Source organism: Hibiscus syriacus, unplaced genomic scaffold (assembly GCF_006381635.1).
Source record: "Hibiscus syriacus cultivar Baekdansim isolate YM2019G1 unplaced genomic scaffold, ASM638163v2 tig00113722_pilon, whole genome shotgun sequence".
NCBI classification, from domain to species: Eukaryota; Viridiplantae; Streptophyta; class Magnoliopsida; order Malvales; family Malvaceae; genus Hibiscus; species Hibiscus syriacus.
Window position 1 is genome coordinate 1,577,705 of NW_024063469.1, and position 21,480 is coordinate 1,599,184.

The 21,480-nt window shown below is 33.5% G+C and overlaps 1 pseudogene; it reads left to right on the top strand.

The window, feature by feature from the left end:
- Positions 1-5,125: 5,125 nt before the first annotated feature.
- LOC120187134 lies at positions 5,126-16,271 on the top strand (annotated as a pseudogene).
- The last annotated feature ends 5,209 nt before the right edge of the window (positions 16,272-21,480 follow it).

The following is a 21,480-nucleotide window of genomic DNA, read 5'->3' on the forward strand; positions in this document are numbered from 1 at the left end:
TATGCGAACCGAGCAGGCTCTTTGGCTACAGTTGGAGTAGATATAAAAGGAAGAAGCAATTCACAATTTGACCCCTAAAACATAAACTTTTCTTTCATTTTGGCATTTAAACTTTTTTCCTATTTTAATACCTACAATATTCGCTGTTATACTTTTTAGTCCAAAATGTTACAGACGTTAGAGAAAAAAAAACCTTAATCCAATGAGCATTAACGTCTGTTAAATGTTGGACTGAAAATTATACAAAATAAATATTTTAAATATTGAAATATGATAAAAGATTTAAGTACTAAAATGAATAAAATATATATTTTAAAGGTCAAATTGTACATTAAACTTAAAAAAGGCAATAAAATAACAGCGAGAGAATTGAGGGACCGTGACAGATGGAAAGGGAAGGGGAAACAAATCTGCCGTCTTCAAAAGAGTATATATTATAGTATATAAATAGTAATTAAATTTGGAAAATTTTACAATTTAATTTCTTAAGCACTTAGTTCATGCTAATCTCAAAACTTCAAACTTTTTTTCTCTATTTAATCTCCAGATTTGGATTTTTTTAAATATACATAAATATTTTTCCTATTTTAGGTGATTGTGTAACACAATTTAATAATACCGAAATAAATTCTAAATTTAAAAATTTAATAAAAATAAGCTCTAAGACCAGTATAGATAAAAATTATTTATAAACGTAAGTTTAAAAGATAATAATTTTAAGAATTAAGTGTTGTTTTATCCTTAAAATAATAATAATAATAATAATAATTTGATAAATATATCGGGCGAGGCGGTTTGTTTAGGGATTTCTATTGTTGGCGTTGGCGCTGGCGCTGGCGCGTGGATGATTTGTAATTATTTAGTTTATTTATTTGGCTGTTGATTATTATTCTGTTTTCTTTTGTTGGTACGGCAAAGTGATATGGATGGGAACACAGAAACGTGGCTGATGAATACTCGGCAAGGTGAGATGTCATCATGTCAACCGATGGCCTCCCTCTTTGATTGAATTACAAAATTCATAATAATAACTAAATTTTTTTAATTTGATGTTACATATTAATTTAAAGGGTAAACTACATAAATGACCACATAACTAAAGGTCGTGTCACAAAATGACCACTATTGTTAAATTTACATCAATATGACCACTGAACTATTTAAATGGTTTCAATATAGACATACCGTTAACATTTAATGAAAGTGTTTACGTGACAGTTAATAAAATTGGTATAATTAGAGTGTACGTTCTTGTAAAGTTACGTATTCACGGTGTTGGCACTCTTCTTTGTTTTCTTCCATTTTGGTCATTACTTGTATATGATTTGTTTCCTTGGATTTTCATTTAATGCAATTTGATCATGATTATATTTTAATTTGTCAGATGCCTCAATTTGAGCATTAAATTTAAAAATGTAATACCTCAAATTTTGTTAGTGACTAAAATGTAAGTTTTGAAAGTTTAGTGGCTAAAGTATACACTTTGAAAATTAGGTGCTGAAATTGTAATTTTTAAAAGTTATATATTTTAGCCCGTAAATGAACATTTTGGTTTAAAACAATGATTTTTTTTGTTAATCATATTTTCGGTACGAGATTTGTGTTAAAAGCTATAAAGCGATAAAATTCGGTATTGAAATCGGATAATCAAATCGATCCGGAATTTTACAAAAAATTGAAAGATGTTAGAATATGGTTGGAAATATTTTTTTTATATTTTAGATCAGATAAATTTGGCTCGGAACAGTGTAATTTTTCATATTTAACTGAACAGTGGAAATTTAGTGACTAAAATGTGATTTTTGAAAATTACATGGCCAAAGTGAAAATTCAAAGTCAAATTGATTCATCTTTGACCAAGGAATATTTTAATGGAAGATAATACAATGACATTTGGTAATTTTCAAGATTTATTAAGGGTATTTTTGAGATTTATCATTAATTGAATATTAAATTCAATTAATTAGAAAATGACATGCGTTTTATCTTTTAAATACTAGAATACTCAAGACAATTAAGCCATTTTCAGCTTCTTTCTTCTCCAAGGTCGAACCTCCCTTGTAAAAATAGGTAAAATTTTTATTTTGAGTTTTCAAGTTATATAATTAGTTTTTGGATTAAGCTATTAGATAGAGAATTAATCTACATGAAATTTTCTATCGTTTGGTACCAATATTTCATGGTGAATATGATTGTGTGATGAGATTTCATGATTAGGGTTCAAGGAGGGTTTAGTGATTTTGAATAATTGATGGAGGATTTTTATGTTTTTGATGTTAGTGATTATTTCTAAAGCATGTATGATGATTAAAATTAATTGTACATGCATATATACGGTTTGGCATGTTTATGGAAGTGTTAGGATTTGGATTCAATTTGATGTTGTAATGATTGGAAATGCATGAATTTAATCATATGATGTTGAATTCATGCTTGAAATTGAACTAAAAGTTCCCCCTATGTGATATAATGTAACATCCTCAATACCGGGTCAGTGATTTAAGTGTAAGATTTTTAATTCAATGACCAAACTAAATAAATTGAATAGTGAAGGAATTAATTGAAAGATGTTGGTGTAGGATTGATTAATAAGTGAAGAAGAAGTAAGATGGTAAAAGGGTCATTGAGCAAATAAAATAATAAAATAATAAATTATGGGTATTATAATACCCATGTGAATGAATTGAAGAGATAAGTTCCAGATTACTCATCCCCCTTTTCTCTTCATCTTCTTCCTCTTCAACGTGAAACCCAAGCTCAAGGTAAGAATCCAAACTTTGGTCGTTTCTTTGATTTTTAGCTTGGAAATTGAAGTTTGGATGTTATATAAGCTAAAGGAAAGCTTATATGACATTAAAACAACAAGATAAAATGTTTTAGAGATAGATTTGAAAAATGGGTTTTTAGATGAAATTTTGATATGGATGAGTTTTTGAAGTTTGAATAAGATTTTTGACTTGTCAAGAGGTTAATTAAGGAATATAGAGTGTTAGAATTGATTAATAACATGTTTGGAATTTGGGTATGATTATTGGTTTTAAGAATTTGAATGAAATATTGGAAATAATAAAGTGTTGAAATGATAGAAGTTAGTTAAAATGGTTGTAGTTAAGTTTGGTAGTATGAAATGAACTTTGTATGAGAAAATTTAGTGAAGGGTTGATGATTTTCAGGCTTGAACAGTAAAATTTACAAATTTTGCAGAGGGAACCGATACCCCTAGGGGGGAATCGATTCCCCCTAAAGGAAAAGTTAAGATTTGGTTCATTAAATTTGTTTAAGATGTTAGAGGTTAATTGCAAGGTTTAGGATTTTGATAATTGTCTCGAAAATTATGTTCATGTAGATATCGAGCCTAAACGAGTTCCGGAACAAGGGACGAGTAAGATCGATCGAGGGAAAGGTAAAGAGATTTAGGTGAGTGCATATGCATATCATGATTATAGAAATACATTCAGGTCTAGACTTGTGATAAGTCTAGATTTTATATCTTGATACATGAATAATAATATGACTTCTAGGTGTACATTACTATAATCATATGTTATGTGTGTTATATGCATTATTTTACCTAATTTATGTATTACATGAAAATGTGAGTCAGTTATGCAGCATGGAGTTATATGATTATATGAAAAGATAATATGAGCTATATGATAAAGGTAAGAAGTTACATGTCTACGCGATATAAACTACATGAAATGTAAAAGCCCATGTTATGTAGATGAGAACTATAGGTATAGTTGGCATGCCAAGAGTACAGGGTCTACGCGGTCTTTCGGGACAAAATTCTACGTGGTCCTTCGGGACGTATATGTATTCTTTGGAGTATGTATGATGTCTTTTGAGACATGTACTTGATCTTTGGTATATGTAAATGATTCTTAAGGAATTTTTATGTGGTCCTTAGGGACATATTATATGGCACTACGGTGCAATTCTACGTGGCACTTCGGTGCATCTCTATGTGGTCCTTCGGGACAAATTCTACATGGCACTTCGGTGCAAATTTATATGAGCTGTGGTGACAGCATAGTGCACAACCTCACAGTACTCACATACCTCGGGTTCTCAGTATTGTATCATGGGCTATTGAATCTATTGAACTTACGGAATTTATTATATGAATTTATGATGATTAAATTGAGAAGATTATTGGTAAGGTACATTGTTATGTAGCTTACATTGATTGCGTAGATGTTTTCGTTACGTTTTATTTTATTATAGCATCATTGTTATTATTATTATGCATCACTAAGTCTATGACTTAGCGTGTAAGCGATTTACATGTAGGTACGAAGAACCAAGATTAGCATAAATAGAAGTGGCAAAAACAACAACACTGTTAGAAGATCAGATCAGAAGTAATTACTAAAGTATGTATTTTGATTGTGTATAATATGTTAGTATGTAAGAAATATAATAAGTTGTTAGTACTAACGCTCTGATCGACTTTTCTAATATTTTGAACATATTTATGTAAATGTAAATGTATAGTAATGAATGGTTAAATTTTTACAAGTTTTATGTACGTTTTACGGAAGTACTGTAGCAGGGGAATCGATTCCCTGTAGCAGGGTACCGATTCCCTATTTGCATGCTGGAAAATTTGTGTTCATGCGTATTTTAATGTACACAAATACGTTTTTGCCTAAAATTTTATTATAAACATAATTTAATAATTTATTATAGTACTTTCTTAAAATAAGTTCAAATGTTTTGTTATTTTGTAAGGAAAAATGTTTTAAAAAGGCAATGTGACATCTCAGACTCGTATTCGGATCGGGTACGGTTTGGGGTGTTACATTTAATGGCATCAGAGCTAAGGTTTAGTCGATTCTCGGCATAAACCGGAGTCTAGAGTGTCGTATAATATATACATGCCAACAAATAGTGAAAACTTCTGATCTGATGGAATAGTAAGTATGTTTTTTGCTAATAGAATTATATGGTTGTATTTTTATAGATGTCCGGACAAGGTAGTTCTAAGAATGAAACGGGAGATGATAGACCCGCCGAAAGCAGTAATTCACCTGCCCTGGCCAGGCATAGTGAAGAACAGACACCTTCTGGAGTGCCTGTAGCTGATCAAGATGTGTTCTTTAGAACATTAGATGCAGTATTGATGCGTTTCCAACCTCCTGTTCCATCAACTCCCAGAGTAAATGTAGCAAAGGAGTTGAGAGGATTAGGAGCTCCCGAATTTAAGGGAGAAGCCGAGGAAGGTCTGGTTGCAGCGGATCTTTGGCTGAATGATTTGAAAATCATGTTAGATGGTCTTCACTCTTCTGAAGTAGAGAAGATGGATGGAGTTGTGTCATTACTAAGGGGTCAAGCGAGGATATGGTGGATGAACGTCACCATGAGAATGTCAAGTGACCAGTTGACGTGGTCTCTGTTCTTGGAGGAATTTAAACACAAGTATATTGGAGATCAATTCATCAGACAAATGAAGCAGGAGTTTATGAATTTGAAGCAGATGAATCGCTCCATATACGAATATGAGTGTGAATTTAATAAGCTGAGTCGGTTTGCTTCAGAGCTTGTGGCTACAGAAAAAGATGCTTGTGAATGGTTTGTGGAGGGCTTGCACCCTATATTGAAAGAGATGCTGATAGTATTGAACTTGTCCTTATTCCAAGAGGTGATTAATCGTGCTAAAGCTCTTGAAAGAGCTCAAAATGAGAGATTTAGGGACTCAAAAGTTCAAACATGTAAGAGGATAGGTTCTTTTTCAAGCACATCACTACCAAAAAGAGGAATAGATTCAAGATTCCGACCTCAAGCTAGATCAGAATCAATTGCATCTTCTGCTAGAGGAGCAAGTCAGATGAGAGCTCGACAGACACAATCAGTGGGATCTGGTATTGGGAGATCCACTCCAGGTCAAGCAAGACAGTGTCAGCATTGTGGGAAAAATCATTTCGGAACATGTCGAATGGCTTCTGGAGTCTGTTTTCGATGCGGTGAAGCCGGGCATTTCATTCGGGATTGCCCATTAATGGTTGGTGAGTCTGCACCACCTGAAAGAAATGTTTCTGCCTCACAAAGAGGACGAGGAAGAGGTAGAGGAAAGAATCAATCTGAATCCTCTACACAACCTGAAATTCGCTCCACTGCACGAGTATACAATTTAAAAACAAGTGACGATCGTGATGATCCCGATATTATAGCAGGTAATTTCCAGCTGTATGATAAATTAGTATTGGTGTTGATTGATCCGGGTTCCAATTATTCTTATATTACCAGTAAATTAGTAAATAAATTGAGAATTCCATTAGAGGCTACGAGTAATAAGGTGATAGTAACTAACCCTTTAGGGCATAGTGCTCGGGTAAACAAGGTTTGTAAGGGGTGTCCTCTAAAGATTCAGGGAATTGAATTTTCTGCTAATATGATGGAACTACCTTTTGAGGAATTCGAAGTGATTCTGGGAATGGATTGGTTGTTTCGTTATTATGGAAATGTTGATTGTAGATTGAAAAAGGTAAACCTGAAGAGTCCAGAAGGGATAGAAGTAAATGTGATTAGTGAAAGAATTAATCCTTTAACAAATGTAATATCGGTAATGGCAGCAAAGAAGTTGATGCTACAAGGATGTCAAGGTTTTCTTGCAAATGTAGTAGATACAAGAGTTAAAGAGAAAGGGTTAGATGAGGTTCCGATAGTCGAAGAATTTCCTGATGTGTTCTTTGCTGAGTTACCAGGATTACCTCCAGATAGAGAGGTAGAGTTTCAAATTGAAGTTATGCCGGGAACAGCTCCTATTGCAATGTCACCTTATCGTATGGCTCCGAAAGAATTGCAGGAATTAAAGAATCAATTGCAAGAGTTGCTAGAAAAGAGATTTATTAGACCAAGTGTCTCACCATGGGAAGCTCCGGTTTTGTTTGTCAAAAAGAAAGATGGTTCAATGCGTATTTGCATTGATTATAGGCAACTCAATAAAGTGACCATCAAGAATAAGTATCCCCTTCCCCAAATTGATGATTTATTTGATCAGTTAAAGGGAGCTTCATTGTTCTCAAAAATTGATTTACGTTCTGGTTATCATCAATTAAAGATTCAAGACAAGGATATTCCAAAGACGGTATTTAGAACGAGATATGGTCACTATGAGTTTATCGTGATGCCATTTGGAGTTACGAATGCACCAGCTGCTTTCATGGACCTCATGAATAGGATTTTTCAGCCCTATTTGGATCAGTTTGTTGTTGTCTTTATTGATGACATATTAGTGTACTCGAAATCACAAGAAGAGTATGACACACATCTGAGGATCATTTTGCAAATTCTATGAGAAAAAAAGCTTTATGCCAAACTCTCCAAATGTGAATTCTGGTTGAAGAATGTGACTTTCCTTAGACATGTGATTTCTGCAGAAGGAATTCGAGTGGATCCCCAAAAGATTAAAGCTATTTTAGAATGGGAAGTTCCAAAGAATGTATCAGAAGTCTGGAGTTTTCTGGGGTTAGCTGGTTATTACCGAAGATTCGTTAAAAACTTTTCGATAATAGCATTACCCCTAACCAAGTTATTGAGGAAAGAGGTAAAATTTGCTTGAACTCAAGAATGTCAGGAAAGTTTTGAAAGACTAAAGAAGATTTTGACAGAAGCTCCTATATTGGTTCAACCTGAATCCGGTAAGAATTTTGTGGTATATAGTGACGCATCCCATAATGGGTTGGGATGTGTGTTGATGCAAGATGGCAAGGTGGTAGCATATGCATCGAGGCAATTAAAACCGCACGAAAAGAATTATCCAACGCACGATCTAGAGATGGCTGCAGTAGTGTTCGCTCTTAAAATTTGGCGTCACTACTTGCATGGTGAAAAATGTTATTTATATACAGATCACAAGAGTCTAAAGTACTTGATGACTCAGAAAGAGTTAAATTTAAGACAGAGAATATGGGTGGAATTTCTCAAGAATTATGATATTGTGATTGATTTTCATCCGGGAAAAGAAAATGTGGTAGCAGATGCCTTAAGCCGAAAGACGTTTGCAGCCTTAAGAACTATGGATGCTAGACTATCATTAAGTGAAGATGGTGTTATCTGTGCCGAATTGACTCTCAAGCCGTCATGGCTAGATAGAATTAAAGAATTGCAAGCTAGTAATGAAAAGTGTTCAAAGAAGCTACAACAAATAAGGAATGGAGAGTGTACAGATTATGGGATGAAAGCTGATGGGAACCTATATTATCAAGGGAGGCTAATAATTCCAAATGATGATGAGTTAAAGAATGATCTATTGATGGAAGCTCATTGTAGTCCATTAATGATGCACCCAGGAGGAAACAAAATGTATATGGACCTCAAGAGTCGATATTGGTGGTCTGGAATGAAGAAAGACATTACAGAATTTGTATCTAATTGTTTGACTTGTCAACAAGTCAAAGCCGAGCATCAAGTTCCGTCAGGATTATTGCAATCGCTTTCTATTCCACAATGGAAGTGGGAAAATGTGACAATGGATTTTGTTACGGGGTTACCCTTGACTCCGAACAAAAGAGATTCAATTTGGGTAATTGTCGATCGTCTGACTAAGTCAGCGCATTTCCTTCCGGTTAGAACAGATTTCTCTATGGAAAAGTACGTAGAAATGTACATCAGAGAAATTATCAGATTGCATGGAGTGCTCATTTCTATAATTTCTGATCGAGATCCTCGATTCACTTCGAGATTCTGGAAATCCCTACATGAAGCATTGGGAACTCACCTAAACTTTAGTACAGCTTTTCATCCTCAGATTGATGGACAATCTGAGCGAACGATCCAAATCCTAGAAGATATGTTGAGAGCTTGTGTAATTGAATTCAAGGGATCGTGGGAAAGATATTTGCCACTTGCCGAATTTGCTTACAATAATAGTTACCAGTCCAGTATCAAGATGGCACCCTATGAGGCTTTATATGGAAGAAGATGTCGTACGCCATTAAACTGGTATGAACTCAAAGATCGAAGTGTTCTTGGTCCGGATTTGACTCAAGATGTGGAAGAGAAAGTTCGAGAAATTCAACATAATCTCAAAGTGGCATTTGATCGACAAAAGTCCTATTCTGATCTCAAAAGAAAAGAAATTGAATTTGAAGTTGGAGAAAAAGTTTTCTTAAAAGTTTCTCCTTGGAAGAAAGTATTACGATTCGGTCAGAAAGGAAAATTGAGTCCTAGATTTATTGGGCCTTATGAGATTGTAAAGAGAGTAGGACATGTGGCATATCAGCTAGCTTTACCCCCTGAGATGGAAAAGATACATGATGTCTTTCACGTTTCAATGCTTCGAAGATATAGATCTGATCCCTCTCATATCGTGACACCAGAAAAGATTGAGGTTCGACCTGACTTGACTTATGAGGAAGAACCTGTTCAAATATTAGCTCACGAAGTGAAACAACTAAGGAATAAGACTATTCCTTTGGTCAAAGTTCTATGGAGATATCATAAAATAGAGGAAGCAACGTGGGAGCGTGAAGAAGATATGCGATATCAGTATCCTCATTTGTTCGTGCAATGAAAATTCGAGGAAGAATTTTCTTAAGGGAGGGAGATTTGTAACATCCTCAATACCGGGTCAGTGATTTAAGTGTAAGATTTTTAATTCAATGACCAAATTAAATAAATTGAAAAGTGAAGGAATTAATTGAAAGATGTTGGTGTAGGATTGATTAATAAGTGAAGAAGAAGTAAGAGGGTAAAAGGGTCATTGAGCAAATAAAATAATAAATTGTGGGTATTATAATACCCATGTGAATGAATTGAAGAGATAAGTTCCATATTACTCATCCCCCTTTTCTCTTCATCTTCTTCCTCTTCAACGTGAAACCCAAGCTCAAGGTAAAAATTCAAACTTTAGTCGTTTCTTTGATTTTAAGCTTGGAAATTGAAGTTTGGATGTTATATAAGCTAAAGGAAAGCTTATATGGCATTAAAACAACAAGATAAATGTTTTAGAGATAGATTTGAAAAATGGGTTTTTAGATGAAATTTTGATATGTATGAGTTTTTAAAGTTTGAATAAGATTTTTGACTTGTCAAGAGGTTAATTAAGGAATATAGAGTGTTAGAATTGATTAATAACATGTTTGGAATTTGGGTATGATTATTGGTTTTAAGAATTTGAATGAAATATTGGAAATAATAAAGTGTTGAAATGATAGAAGTTAGTTAAAATGGTTGTAGTTAAGTTTGGTAGTATGAAATGAACTTTGTATGAGAAAATTTAGTGAAGGGTTGATGATTTTCAGGCTTGAACAGTAAAATTTACAGATTTTGCAGAGGGAACCGATACCCCTGGGGGAATCGATTCCCCCTAAAGGAAAAGTTGAGATTTGGTTCATTAAATTTGTTTAAGCTGTTAGAGGTTAATTGCAAGGTTTAGGATTTTGATAATTGTCTCGAAAATTATGTTCATGTAGATATCGAGCCTTAACGAGTTCCGGAACAAGGGACGAGTAAGATCGATCGAGGGAAAGGCAAAGAGATTTAGGTGAGTGCATATGCATATCATGATTATAGAAATACATTCAGGTCTAGACTTGTGATAAGTCTAGATTTTATATCTTGATATATGAATAATAATATGACTTCTAGGTGTACATTACTATAATCATATGTTATGTGTGTTATATGCATTATTTTACCTAATTTATGTATTACATGAAAATGTGAGACCAGTTATGCAGCATGGAGTTATATGATTATATGAAAAGATGATATGAGCTATATGATAAAGGTAAGAAGTTACATGTATACGCGATATAAACTACGTGAAATGTAAAAGCCCATGTTATGTAGATGAGAACTATAGGTATAGTTGGCATGCCAAGAGTACAGGGTCTACGCGGTCTTTCGGGACAAAATTCTACGTGGTCCTTCGGGACGTATATGTATTCTTTGGAGCATGTATGATGTCTTTTGAGACATGTACTTGATCCTTGGTATATGTAAATGATTCTTAAGGAATTTCTATGTGGTCCTTAGGGACATATTATATGGTACTACGGTGCAATTCTACGTGGCACTTCGGTGCATCTCTATGCGGTCATTCGGGACAAATTCTACGTGGCACTTCGGTGCAAATTTATATGAGCTGTGGTGACAGCATAGTGCACAACCTCACAGTACTCACATACCTCGGGTTCTCAGTATTGTATCATGGGCTATTGAATCTATTGAACTTACGGAATTTATTATATGAATTTATGATGATTAAATTGAGAAGATTATTGGTAAGGTACATTGTTATGTAGCTTACATTGATTGCAGAGATGTTTTCGTTACGTTTTATTTTATTATAGCATCATTATTATTATTATTATGCCTCACTAAGTCTATGACTTAGCGTGTAAGCGATTTACACGTAGGTACGAAGAACCAAGATTAGCAGAAATAGAAGTGGCAAAAACAACAACACTGTTAGAAGATCAGATCAGAAGTAATTACTAAAGTATGTATTTTGATTGTGTATAATATGTTGGTATGTAAGAAATATAATAAGTTGTTAGTACTAACGCTCTGATAGACTTTTCTAATATTTTGAACATATTTATGTAAATGTAAATGTATAGTAATGAATGGTTAAATTTTTACAAGATTTATATACGTTTTACGGAAGTACTATAGCAGTACTGTAGCAGGGGAATCGATTCCCTGTAGCAGGGTACCGATTCCCTATTTGCATTCTAGAAAATTTGTGTAATCGGTACTGTAGCAGGTTACTGTAGCAGTTATTATTCATGGTGTTGTAGCAGATTGTTGTTCATACGTATTTTAATGTACACAAATACGTTTTTGTAAAATTTTATTATAAACATAATTCAATAATTTATTATAGTACTTTCTTAAAATAAGTTCAAATGTTTTGTTATTTTGTAAGGAAAAATGTTTTAAAAAGGCAATGTGACATCTCGGACTCATATTCGGATCGGGTACGGGTTGGGGTGTTACATATAAAGTATTTGGACATAGGGAAGAAAATTGGGGGAAAATGTTGAAATTTTTTCTATGGATTAGAAATGATAATAGAAGTGTTCCATGTGATTTGGAGATTGATTTGGATTAGTTTGGAACCTTAAAAGTGTAAAAAGGCTAGTTTACAAGTTTTTGGAATTGTGAGATATTATTGTAAGAATGTAATATTTGAAGGGTTCAATGTTGATTTTTGATATTTTGTAATTATGGATATTTAGTTGGAAAGTTGTTTGGAAACCAAATTGCAAATTTGGTAAAAATTAGAAGTGGAAATTGAAAGGTCCCAAAACCTTGGAGACTTGTTTGCAAGTTATTAAATGTAGAGGTATTATTTGGGTAAATTATTGAATGCTGGAAAATTTATTAGTATGCTGAATTTTGAATTAAATATTGAGTTAGGGTTGAATTACAAATTTATAAAGTTAGGTGGTTGAAAATCGAAAGTTTAGGAAAGTTTGGGTTGAAAATATAATATTTTGAATGTTGAAGTATTGATTTGAGTATTTTATTAAAGTGTTGGAATTTTAGTAATCAAAGTGCAATAATCATAATAGTAAAGGATCATTATGAACTAAATAGAAAGGTTGAGGTGACTTCTAAAAATATTCATAATTTATGGCTTATTTGTGTAATTTATCATAACATTATAATTATACTTTTACTTTTTAAAATTGTTTTATGGTATATATTAGTTTACAATCAACAAATATTTATAAAATTAAATTTTTTAAATTAATGAAAAGTTTAATAGATTATTAGTATATATTCGATGACGGACCACAATGGGACATGTGAGGGCTATGGACCTATTGTCCCCCAAAATCTAAAAAATTTAATTTTAGACTCTTAAAATTTTCAAAAAATTAATTTGCCCCTACAAAATTTTTAGAAAGTCGTATTAAGCTTTTAGTTCTTTTAATGTTATATATTAAACCCTTCTAATAATTTTTTAAAATTCCATTCAGCCTCTTAAATTTTTTAAAAAAAAATTAGTTAGATTCCAATTTTTATTAAAAATGTAAATTAATCTCTTCAAAATTTTTGAAAATTTTGATTTAAACTTGTAATCTTTTTAAATTTTAAGTTGATCCTCCTAAACTCTAAAATTTTGATTTATCTTGTAATCTTTTTAAATTTTAAGTTGATCCTCCTAAACTCTACCACCAAGTTATGCCGCTATATACATTAATATATAATTAAATTACATTAGCATATTAATAATAGTAATTGTTGATACATAAGTATCCACAATTAATAAATTATGATGATAAGACTATAGTTATAACTTATAATTTCATCATTAAAATGTCCAATTTTATGTGAACTAATAATAAATATTTATACATTTACAAATACCACTATTATTGTAACAGGGATACAAATTAAAAAGTATATCAATTATAGAAGGTAAAGATGAATAAAGGTTGGTGAAAGAAATCAACTTTTCCCCTAAAATTCTCACCGTGACCTCATCCACGTCAAGGAAAAACCAGCTTGATTTTTCTCAATGAGTTAATTATCAAATTGGTCCTTCCACATTTGGTTCCCTCACAATTTTTCCTTGCTAAATTCTGACCTCTCTCAATGGTCCATTTATGCTCATAAACCCTATCCCGAGTCAAACCTTATACATTTACTCAAAATTTTGGATCTTATTATTCTTCTGAAAAATAAATATCTTAATTTATAATTACATGTAATAATGATATAATGTTTTAAATTTATTAGGTTCCAACATAGAATGATTTTATAGGGTCATTCAATGACCTTAATTCAAACATCTATGGGCTAAATGATTATTATTTTTCTTTAAGACAATGAAATTGAATTTGTTTGTCGGAAGAACGTGTAAGGGAGGGCCCGAATGCAAACAATTAAGATTTAAGAAACGGAATCTGTAATTATTGCCTTAACACAAATTCTCCAATTGGCGGTACATGATCCCCTAAAAAGAACTCCCTCTCTCGTGCGTGCCAAGCATTACCAGTTTGCCTACACCACACCCCTCGCACGTGCCCCCAATCCTCTTCAGTCTCTCTCTCCCTTATTTGGTTACCCTCATTTCTTTTCTTCCTTCCTTCAGACGAAGATTTGATTTGATTGGATTGGCTGACGTTCTCATCTCTCCTTGGCCATGGCGTCGGTTAGTTCTTTCTCTTGATTGATGAATACCAACTTCGTTTTCCTTTTAATTTGATCTTTTCTTTGCAACCTGAAGTTCGTTCACATTTTCTGTTTGTTTGTTCCAATCTTTGAATCCCTATCTGTTTTGATATTTTTGTTTGTCTATCCAACGATTGCTGTAACTTTGTGCAAAATGCAGCGTGAGTTTCACTTGATTCTCGAGGGAACTTAATTAATATAAGGATTTTTGTATTCGTGTTTGCTTAGTCGAATCATTCAAGATTTTTTTTTTCTGTTCTTTTTAGATCGCTTCATTTATTTTCACTTGTAAGCTTGTTGAGGTTGAGTTGTGTTTAGTGCTTACCTAGGTCAAGGGAGATAGTCGGTCATGACTTGCAGATATTATAAAGTCAATGAGATATTGTTGTTTCAGGATGTTGATTTGCATATGTTTTAGAGTTATTTCTTTTTCTCCTTTAATTTGAAGATTTTGTTAGTAATGCTGCTTGTCATTGCAGATTTTTAACCATTAAAGTCAGCAATGTTTCTTTACGAGCTACTGAGCAAGACATACACGAATTCTTTTCCTTTTCTGGTGATATAGACTGCTATTCTTCTTTCGGTAATTCAACTGCATTCAGTAATTTCAATACCGTTTCACTTGTTTCATGGAAAAATGTGTGCTAATGTTTTCTTTGTTGATAATCATAATATAAGACTGTCAGAAGATAACCACAAGTATAGTGATTGCACAATAAAATAGATTCGAAAGTTCTATGTGGGTTTTCACTAATGTCGACAGAAGAAAAATACAAGAGGATTTGCAATATAGCTTGATTTCTAACTCTAACCCCTAGTATCCATTTACATGGGTAAATACTTGATTACAAAAGAAACTTATTTAGTAGAAATCTATTCAAAATATGTTTTCAAAATGAAGGAAAGAAAAACTTCCTATTTCTAATCAAATTAGGTTTATTACTTATCCAATTATCTGTCCATTAATACGAATTAAACCGAATTCGGGTCAAACTCTAACAAAGACAATCTGCTTTATAATTCTTGTCTTTCCATCTTGTGCTAATGTTGAACCACCTGATTCCATGGACAACATGGATAGCTTCTCTTTTTCTTTCAAAAATTAAGTATAGATTGTTTGGGACTTTATCTTCTTATCCGGATTGCTTGAGAGATGTATTCATGTTGCAAATGTAGATTGAATAGGCCAACATAATTTTTTTTCTCTTTTTGGCATACAATTTTACTAAGTACTTGTGTTGCTGGGAGCAACCATAGTCGATCTGTCTGTCAACATTTCATTGGCCCCAGATTACAAGCTGCCTGCAGCAGCTTTTACGGTGCTCCCGGCTCCTGCTACTGCTTTTGCACCGCCTCCTGTAAGTGCCAGTGTGTCATGCTCTATTGTAAGTTTAAATGCTAGAACAAAGCTTAGAATTCTACTTTCTGCAGCCAACACAAAACAAAAACCCTGTCGGTGCTGATTCAACTATTCGAAAGGCAGAGGACGTTGTCACAGGTATGCTTGCTAAGGGCTTCATCTTGGGCAAAGATGCAGTCAACAAGGCAAAGAGCTTCGATGAGAAGCACCGGTTAACATCAACAGCCTCAGCCAAGGTAGCATCTTTCGACAAGAAAATCAGCTTCACCGAGAAGGTAAGCGCAGGCACTACTGTGGTGAGTGACAAAGTGCGGGAAGTTGATTAGAAATTTCAAGTCTCAGAGAAAACCAAATCAGCTCTTGCTGCTGCCGAGCAAAAGGTCACCAGTGCGGGATCTGCCATAATGAAGAACAGGTATGTATTCACCTGAGCTTCATGGGTAACCGGTGCTTTCAACAAGGTGGCAAAAGCAGCAGGGGACGTCGGGCAGAAAACAAAGGAAAAAGTGGGAGCAGCCGAGGAAGAAAGAAAAAGAAAAGTGGTAGATGACTTTGCTCGGATTCATCTATCTGATGAGTCCCCTATAGCTTCTGAACCAAACGAACAAAAAAAAAACCCCTCCAAGCCTGCACCTGCTCAAGGGTTGATCCTTTGATAATGCTCTTATATTTCCGGTGCGGAAAATCTATCCTATAGCACTTCATATAATTAAACTATACTCATTGGCAGAGTGAGTTGAAATGAAGTTACATTGTTGGTGGTTTTCTTATCAAATTTGTACATGTTTTTATCTGAATATAGATGATAAAACACTGAAAGTGTAACAAAAAAAAATGTTAAAAATGCCTTGCACATGAAAGCATGGTGGCGGCGGATGATTGGTTCTGCTTAGCTCAGCTAGAGGAGAAACTAAGGGTGCAAGAGATGAACCGAGAGCGATCACCACCCTAAAAATGGGCTATTTTCCTGGGTGATCGAGACATTGGATTGTGTCTGGTAAGTTATAGTAAATTTCTGAGACTTCGAGTGGTTCAACTATCTCTTTTCGGAAACTCAACAATCTGGCTGCCATGGGTGATTGTACTTGAATCTGGTAATAATAAAATAACAAATAAAAATACTAAACCCCGAATTCAGAATGTATAATAACATATAAAAAAAACTTCAAGATAAATTATACCCACAAGCTTTGAAGGATGCTTGAATCTATTGAAATGAGCCAAATCTGAAACACAACAAAGTACACAAAAAGATCAAGCTTGAATGTGGTTGGTTTGAGAGCATGAAAACGTTAGCAGATTGAGCTGTATGAAGTTGGGTAAAGAACGAGTAAGCAAATGATAGTGGAGCAGGAATGAAGTGAATGAGCTTCCCAGCCTTAGTAGTCGATGTCAAGAACGAAGCCGAGAACGAGGAAGGCAAAAACGACAACCGGTGAGGCTTGGCGCATTTGCATTCACCATCAACGACGATTACTCGAGTTTCTGGCCTTTGGCAACGGAACTATCCTCTCCTTCATGTAGTTTGGAGCTTGGCGAACCTAATGATTGCCTTTGCATTATTTTAAATGATTTGGTTGAATAAATATTTAATTCGATAATCTAAATAGAACATAGCCATAATTTGAAAATTATGAAGCAGACATTAACTAATATATTCTAAGGGGTCATCAAAGTCGGTCGGTTTCGCGAACATGTGAACCACTAATCGCGCATCAATGTCCACTATTAATTTTTTTATCCTCAAAGATATCGACAATCATTGTCGAACTCTTCCCTTAAGATATTAGTCCGTCCAATATCCACTACCAATCAAGCGCCAGAATGGCGTTGGATCAGCCCTCTACCACTGTCATTCCTCGAACTCCCATTTATCTAATTATAGAAAGTTGAGTTCTATTGACTGGACTAAATATAAAATGAGGGGTCATTCCTCTGTTTATCTTATTGTTCGTTTTAAAGGTGAAGTCAGAATTGATTTATACCCCCATTAACCTGGACAGGTTTTGATAACTTGCCTCTACATTTCTGATAATGGAAATTTACTTTAAAGAGACAGACACAGGGACAGGCAGAGGGATTTCGGGTATTATGTTCATTGAGGTTGTAAACTGCTGTCTAAATCCTTTTTAGAAATGGACCTATCAATGGGAAGAGGAGGCATCCAAATCTAAGGCAAATATTCTGTATTTCTAAGCAAAATCCAAACTACTTGGCCATTGTGGTCTTCTCCTTTAACCATCCCTATTCATTGATAGGGTCAAAATTGAAGAAGAATCGGAAAAATATTCACCGACTCCAGCATAATTTTACGTTAAAAAGGATAAATTTTTAAGATTTTAAAAGGAAACGAATTTATAAAATTCATGAAAAGCAATCCATTCCACCACAGTGCCATCCACGGACAAGTCAAATCAAGATAAAAGAAAATACCAAATAAAAAACAAAGAAAGACTGAAAAGGTATGGTGGGGGGGATGACGAAGGGGGAATCTTCACCAACCCAGAATTGGCCTCTCATTCTGTGCCTCATCTCAACAGCAGTATGCCCGGAAGAGGAAGGAAAGGGGACGATGTGGGAGTGAATGATATAGGGCCAGCCCTTTGTCGAAACATGGTGGAGTGGCGGCCGACACCCAAATGTGATGTCTACCAATCTGTTCTTAAGGAAATATAATCATCTACCAATCTGTTCTTTATCCTAAAACCTAATGGCTACTAACAAATATAAGTGGGTGGGTGGTTCCTAATTTCGATTGAGAAAAACAAGCACGTGATTCATCAATTATCATATGCCAACTTACAATATTTTAACCCATAAGCTCATGATGCGAATGAGGATCCCAAGTTGCGGGCACATGGACTCTACCAATTACGTAAATCAGTTCATATCTATAAATATTCCTTTAAAGCTTTGACTTCCTTCAAGCCATGATCATATGCAACATTAAATTTTGAATTTTAGTTTTATTAATTTATATAAACATGTGATATATAGTATAGATTAAAATTTTAATATCTATAATTATTATATTTCTATATGATGGTGTCCCTGCCCTACCCCAGGGCACGACATGACACATAACACGCTAGATTTAGCGCTTTGTACACCACTAATTCATAATTGATGTAACATGATTTGGTCGATTAACTTTTCCCTTGCATAATCTGCCTTCTACGATTTTGATTGGTGGGGGCTCACCTTACGCACTATACACTTCAATTAATTCATGTAAACGATATTTAATTTTATCCATAACATCTTAGAAGGTGACTTTGCGCGGTCACTTTCCTTTTCCTCGTTTTATACTTGATCTAAATAAATATTCTATCCGTTTTTAGTTTTATAGATTCTTAAAGTGTTTTAGTTTTGTATATTTTTATGTCACGGTTATAGGTACCGTAAATGAATCGAACGAACACGAACGAAGGTATGTTCATGTTTCTTTATTTAATTTTAACGAACACGAACATGAACATAAACGAATATAAATTTTTTTGTTCGTGCCCGTTCGTTAAAGAATGTAGTTTGTTCGTGTTCGCTCATTTAAATGATAAACGAACACAAATGAACAAACATAAACAAACGGATGTAAACGAACATAAATGAACGAACCTAAATGAACATAAACAAACACAATAAATGAACATAAACCAACTTGCACAAACATAACAAATGAACATAATCGAACACAATAAATGAGCATAAACGAACGTAAACAACAACATAAAATTCATTATTCATTAATATAACCTACAACTTCAGAGTTAAATTATTTGTGTTTTAAATGAGTAAGGTTTATATATTTTTAATTGATTTGAGTTTTAAAATATTAATGATTAGATCTCAATGTTTTAAATGGGTATGAAGATTAGACTGAATATAAACGAACATACACATAAATAAATGAACGAACATACACATAAATAAATGAACGAACATAAACGAACGGATTACCGAACATTCACGAACGTAAATGAACGAACGAGACTTTTGTTCGTGTTCATTCATTTAATTATATGAACATAAAATATTGTTCATGTTCGTTCGTTTAATAAATAAACAAACTTCTTGCCTAACGATTTTGCTGAACGTTCGGTTCATTTACAGACCTACATGGTTATTCACATACTTTTACGATATGATTTTATCTATTGTTATGATAGTTGAACATTTCATATTGCATTCATCACGACGTCTCTCTTGATCATGAAAATTCGATGATCTCGTATAATTAGATCTTATTTTCTGACAGTTTATCAGTGTATTTAGAATTATTCGCGAAACAAAATCAAATTGTTTCTCTCAATCTCTACATCTTCATTAATTTTATGTCTAGGTTTGAATAGAGATATAAAGATTATTAATAATTGCTACATATATTTTTAAGATGAATTATATATTTGAAGGAAGGTTTTGATATCTTTTTTCGTACTTTTGAGTTCTCACGTTGAAACTGCGGTACATTTATTATACTTTACGTTTTTATTTAGTGAAAATATAGTATTTTGTAAAAAAAAAAAGCATTTCTTAATTAAATTAGTGGGTCTTGTTGGCATTATTGTTTCTAGATTGGAAAAATAAGGGGGATGAAGAGAATAGTAGGTATGATGATGATGTATGTATATAATATATGAAGAGAATAGTAGGTATGATGCTGATGTATGTATATAATATATGATAGAAGAAAAGATCCCTTAAGGAATCAGCCATTGAGAATGTGACACACAAGAAAGAGATGTCAATTAAACAAATTGCCCGATTTAGGTTGGTTCTGGTCACCATAATTGGTGAACAATATTAAACGACGGTGATCCCTACAGATGGCATCATAAAATCTATCAAATGCACATAACTTACGGCCTACCCAAGACTAAAAAGTTTCATCCAACTTTAACTAAATATGGGTCCCCATGCCTTGCTTGTGGCCGATATTACCTTTGTGTACCCAAATTTAATTACCCAACATTATGTTACTCTATCGATTATATCCTCCCACTATCTTGATCGTTTAATTACTGATATAGTTTAGTTCATGTAGACCTATACATGATTATAAATTAGTAATTTTTATTAATAAATATATTGATTAAAATAATATTAATACATAAAATAATAACCTTAAGAGAAAATAACTTCAGTGACCGAAAATGCATTGTAATATACGATTTTGACCAATTTTTTTTGGATTTGTCAAAATGACTAACAAAATCGCAATGCGATCTCCAGTATCGCAAATCAGTTTCCAGATTCGCAACGCGAACTTCGACTATCGTATTGCATTTGTTTCTTAATAATTTTCTCTAAAAAGATAGTATTCGCGCGAACGTGTCGAAGACACGTATTACCACGATCACGACCCGAGACGGACGGCGGCGGCGGCGGCGCGCGAGAGTCCCCCTTGTTCTCTATCACTCAACAAGGAAGTGGGAAAGTCAAGCCTTAAATACCATTCCCAATAGTATTTCCAATACTACGTGGGATTGAGCATTACCAACACTTGTTTCTAATATTATGTGATTATTCAAGAAACAATTAATAATCATGCACCTTAAAACAACTGAATCAGCAACCAATTGCATTAGTATTATACGATTAAATATGTCATAATTAAAATCCAATCTACAATCACATAATTTGATATCTAATGTAATTAAAAAAAATCTCTTATAATTGTAATTATGGGCACAAAAAACATGAAAACTAAAAGTCATGTTCTGATTATCGTAATTTTAAATAAAACATTAAAAAAAATTGCATCACTCGCGAGAATAAAAAAAATTGTTATCGTGCAATTACAATCAATTGAAAATAATTTAGAATTGCATGAAAACTAAACGAACCACAAATACTTTTCATACAAATACTAAAGTCATTAACTATAATTCACAAATAATATCATCATTTAAGGCTCAATCCCACATAGTATTGGGAATAAGTGTTGGTAATGCTCAATCCCACATAGTATTGGAAACACTATTAGG